Source organism: Rutidosis leptorrhynchoides, chromosome 7 (genome assembly GCF_046630445.1).
Source record: "Rutidosis leptorrhynchoides isolate AG116_Rl617_1_P2 chromosome 7, CSIRO_AGI_Rlap_v1, whole genome shotgun sequence".
NCBI classification, from domain to species: domain Eukaryota; kingdom Viridiplantae; phylum Streptophyta; class Magnoliopsida; order Asterales; family Asteraceae; genus Rutidosis; species Rutidosis leptorrhynchoides.
The window spans coordinates 329,911,445-329,917,411 of NC_092339.1; positions in this window are offsets into that span (position 1 = coordinate 329,911,445).

A 5,967-nucleotide genomic window follows, 5' to 3' on the forward strand; every position below is an offset into this window, starting at 1 on the left:
ATAGCAAATCTCAACTTTCATCGTTTCTTTTCATACATAAAGATAAATTCAAATAAAATCTTGAATTTAAGTCAAGTGACCAAGTAAATTGGCATAGGTGAAGGTGAAATCTTGTGTGTATGATCCATGTTAATTTGAGTGAGACTAATATAAGGTACATTGATATCCATATCGCCTTGTGCAAGTGGTCCCGATGACTGTAGGCTGGTAGAGGTACGATTGTAAGGTGTCGAATAACCACTTTTACTATCCGTAAAATAAACGGGTCCAGAAAATGTGCGGTAAGTGTGTGTGGATGACAATGATGATTGAGTAGTGTTTTTGCGTTTGAAAAAATGGAAGGCGTTTTTCCACCAACGTTTACGAGTTTTTTTAATTTTTTTGCTGGTGTCATCTTTGGATATTGGTTTTGAAAGCTTGAAATGTAGGTTGTCAATAAGAGATCTTGACGAAGTTGTTTCACATTTGTGTTTTCTTGCTTCTTCTAATACCTGCCATAATTTAAACTAAAATAATTTATTCTAAAAACACATTGAGACTAACAAATAAATAGATCCAGATATTATCTTAAAATTAACTTATCTTCTTAATTAGTACTTAAAAATTAAGAAATGTAAACGTGTGTAAATAGATATACAGATAAAGTTTTTCTTATTCAGGCTACTCGAAGAGATGACGAGTATTTCTCCTTGGATGTACGCAGTTCACAGGAACCTGATTTTGACTTATTTTCCTAGCCAAACACATTCTAACATGAAATTTAAATGCATATGAAGTGTTTTGACAACGTAGTAAATTAAAAAGGGAATAATATGTGAACCTGAAAGTAGTCGAGTTGCGGATCGAAACCGTAGTCACTGAAATGTTGAGAATGGTGAAAGGGGAAAATGGGGGATTTGTTGTTGATCATGATTTGAGATGAGTTAGTGAAGATGGTGTGTGGTGTGAATATGAGCAATGGGAAAGATAACAGGGGATTGTGGGTATTTGAGCAATGAGAAAGATACAAGGGAAGTGGTGAATACGATTAAAATGTCATAAATGTGTAAGTGATACCGTTAAAAGATTTATATATTTTACATTTATTTTTGTTGTTATTATATAAAATAAATTCCAGGCACGTTGTTAAAATTTTTATATTTCTTAATTTAATCCATATCACACTTTCTTACAGTTTGTTCTTATTGTTGGGTATTTAGTGTGTGTGTCTTCACTAGAACTGTTTCTTAAATCTATTTTTTTATTTTTCTTTTTCATTTTTCTAAATTATATATAATTTAAAATTAACTTATAATCAATTCCACATAGTATATAGTATATGTTGGGGATAATCGATTATGGTGTCTCACATAGGAAATTGAAAGAAACCTATGTATGCATATAAGGACTTGAGAATCTTCTTCTATCGCTAATTGGTTTTGGAGTCCTAAGGTACACATGGACTTATATGTAGGACCTGTTATAGGGCCTAAAACGATCATACTGTACATACAATCACAAATCTCGTGCGTATTTCCCCGATATATGGATAATAGTGATATGTGATGAATGAATGATTTATAGAAAATACTGATATGACGTTAATGTGACAATGTGCACAAATCATGGGCGTATTTCCCAGGTATATGGATGATAATTTTTTTTGAAAGGCAAGCATCCCAAAATGTAGCAGGTGGGGATTGAATCCGGGTCCCTTTGAAACTTTTTAATGAGCGAGTGATTTATAGGAACTATTGAGGTGACATTGCGTATTTCCCCGGTATATGGATGATAGTGATATGTGATGAGTGAGTGATTTATAGGAAATACTGATGTGAGTAGGGATGGCGAACGCGGGTAACGGGCACGGGTTCTATATACCCGCGACCCGCCCATCGGGTTGTTTTTTTGCTCGTTGAAACCCGTTACCAGCCCGCGGGTAAAACAATTTCGCCCATGTCCGTGACCCGCGGGTAAACCCGCGGCTAATAATAATATACAACTTCGTTAATATATTTTAGAAAAGTTAGGTAATTTTATTAATTATAAACAATATGTACAATTAACATGTGTACAATGACGTGAAAGTCGAGTTTTTTTTATTCATATGTAATATTATTTTTTTAATCATTATTGCATTACAAGTAAAATCTCTTTTAAATTGATAATTGTATGTATAAACTTGCGGATAAATTAAAAAAAAAAGTCTCATGAATTAGTGGATCGGGTTTTACCCGCGACAGGTAGTAGGTACCCGCGACCCGCCCGTAACCCCTTGACGGGTATAAATTTTTAACCGTACCCGTGCCTGCGAGTAAGATTTTTATGATTTTACCCTCCCATCACGGATCGGGTACCCGCGGATCACAGATTTTTTCTCGCATATTGGCTTCCCTATATGTGACGTTGATGTGACTGTATTGAGAGTCTGTCTTACTCATTAATTAGTTTCTCACAAAAGGTTAGACTATAAGCCTATCCTTATATATAAAACAAGTTTTACTTTTTTGTTACATCAGCTTGGGATCATTCAGGGGGACTAAGCCACTCATGCGTTCATCTCCTGTAGTTGCAAAACCCGCCCCCCAACTACTGCCCTAGAGAAAACATGGACCAATCCGAGGGCATGACCGGTAAAATCCCCCTCTCTGCTGCCCTCGCACTATGCGAAAGATGACCCGGGTGGATACTTTAGGTCAGGAATAACATTGAGTGCAATGTTGCAGTCTAGCGGAGTCGAACTCTTGACCTCTCGCTAAGAGAGTCAGGCTAGAGAATCATGTCCAGAAAGTCAACAGAAGAAGAATGGAAAATAGCAATGAAGAAAGCATGTCATGAAGCTTTCATTTTTTACCGTCCCCCTCCAGATGAGTCATTAAAGAATGGTAATATTGTTTAAACAGAATAGATTAGATAAATGTAAATTTTAATTTTAAAATTAAAGAAAGCTTGATTGAAATTATTAAAATAGTATTTCTAAACTCCAAAGTCTATGTTTAAAAAGATAATATATGCATAATTGGTTATACAAAAAAGTTAGGATATTGATTTGACTTTTTTGCTCTGTTGGTCCTTCAATTATACACGAAATTGCAATCCAAATCCCTCAAGTTTTTTTTTGAATTTTCTAGTCCTTAAAATTGCAAAATTTTGCAATCCGAGTCCCTCCGTCTAACTTCCGTCTAAATTGACCGTTAACCTTTGACATGTGCCATGCATGTGAGGGTAAAATCGCCTTTTTACTCTTTTCTTTGACTTTTTGCCTTTGTTGGTCCTTCGTTTATACACAAAATTGCAATCCGAATCCCTTAACTTTTTAATTCGAATTTTTATCTGTTTTTTATCGTCATGTGAGATTATACAAAGAGAATAAAAGTACAAAGTTTCTGGATTACTGACTAAAAATATTGATGTATGTTTTTAACCGGAAAATTGATAATGCTAAAAACGAACATATATTTCATAGCATTATTCCTCAAGAAAGACAAGCTTTTAGTTGCAATTGTTCTATTTACAAGTGATATTCGTTTAAATAATAAAAGGTGAAGACAAAAGACAGATTCGACGAATTGAAGACGCAAAAGACCAAAAAGCTCAAAAGTACAAAAGACAATCAAAGAGGTTCCAATTATTGATAAGAAACGTCTCGAAATTACAAGAGTACAAGATTCAAAACGCAAAGTACAAGATATTAAATTGTACGCAAGGACGTTCGAAAATTCGGAACCGGGACTAGAGTCAACTCTTAACGCTCGACGCAACGGACTAAAAATTACAAGTTAACTATGTATATAAATATAATATAATATATAATTAATTATATTAATTATATATATATTATATATATAAAATAAATCGTCGGCAAGAAAGACTCCAAACATGGGTGAGCTGTAAAAGTAAACTCCGCGACTCGCGGAGTTTGAAGGCCAAAAAGGCCGCGAGTCGCGGAGCCCCAATTTCAGAAACTCTCTATAAAGCTCGCGCATTCTGATCGTAATCATCAATCTTTTTCTTCTTCTCCTCATTCATACGTAAAATATATATATATATATATATATATATATATATATATATATATATATATATATATATATATATATATATATATATATATATATATATATATATATATATTTTTTTAATTTATATTTTAATTTTAATTATAATTCTAATAATAAGGGTATGTTAGCGAATGTTGCAAGGGTGTAAGTCGAAATTCTGTCCGTGTAACACTACGCTATTTTTAATCATTGTAAGTTATTTTCAACCTTTTTACATTAATGTCTCGTAGCTAAGTTATTATTATGCTTATTTAAAACGAAGTAATCATGATGTTGGGCTAATTACTAAAATTGGGTAATTGGGCTTTGTACCATAATTGGGGTTTGGACAAAAGAACGACACTTGTGGAAATTAGACTATGGGCTATTAATGGGCTTTATATTTGTTTAACTAAATGATAGTTTGTTAATGTTAATATAAAGATTTACAATTGGGCGTCCCTATAAATTACCATATATACTCAATCGGACACGATGGGCGGGGTATTTTTATGTACGAATAATCGTTCATTTAACCGGACACGGGAATGGATTAATAACCACTAGAATAATTAAAACAGGGGTGAAATTATGTACAAGGACACTTGGTATAATTGATAACAAAATATTAAAACCTTGGGTTACACTCAGTCGACATCCTGGTGTAATTATTAAACAAAGTATTAAAATCTTGTTACAGTTTAAGTCCCCAATTAGTGGAATATTTAACTTCGGGTATAAGGATAATTTGACGAGGATACTCGCACTTTATATTTATGACTGATGGACTGTTATGGACAAAAACCAGACGGACATATTAAATAATCCAGGACAAAGGACAATTAACCCATGGGCATAAAACTAAAATCAACACGTCAAACATCATGATTACGGAAGTTTAAATAAGTATAATTCTTTTATTTCATATTTAATTTCCTTTATTTTATATTTAATTGCACTTCTAATTATCGCATTTTTATTGTTATTGTATTTAATTGCACTTTTAATTATCGTACTTTTTAATTATCGCAAGTTTATTTTATCGCACTTTTATTATTCGAAATTTCATTATCGTTATTTACTTTACGCTTTAATTTAAGTCTTGTATTTATTTTTAATATTTTACATTTGGTTTTAACTGCGACTAAAGTTTTAAAATCGACAAACCGGTCATTAAACGGTAAAAACCCCCCTTTATAATAATAATATTACTTATATATATATTTGTATTTTTATAAAAGTAAACTAATATAGCGTTAAGCTTTGTTTAAAAAGATTCCCCGTGGAACGAACCGGACTTACTAAAAACTACACTACTGTACGAATAGGTACACTGCCTATAAGTGTTGTAGCAAGGTTTAAGTATATCCATTCTATAAATAAATAAATATCTTGTGTAAAATTGTATCGTATTTAATAGTATTTTCTGTAAAAATATAAGCTATTTTATATACTACTCTGCTAAAACATCAAGTATTTTTGGCGCCGCTGCCGGGGAGTCTCTTAAAAGCCGGAAGCGCAACGCTAATATAAAAATTTTTTTTATGTATTTTTAAGATTTTGTTAAATATTTAAGTTTTATAAAGTTTCTTTATTTTTTATATAAGTTTTATTTAAGTATTTTGTTTTTATTTAAAAACATATAAATATATATATATATATATATATATATATATATATATATATATATATATATATAAATCTAGTTTTAAGATTTTTATTTATAAAATTATAAAGTAATTCTATTTTTATTTAAGTTTTAAATATAAGTTTTTATTATACACATAATTTTTTTTATATAAACAGAAAAAATTAAAAACAGAAAAAAAAAATAATAATAAATAAAGAAAAACGCGTTGAATTTAAATAGCCTGTCAGTTGAAAACTGGAACCCCGCGACTCGCGGGGTTTGATGTATTAAATACCGCAACTCGCGGAGTAATCCTGA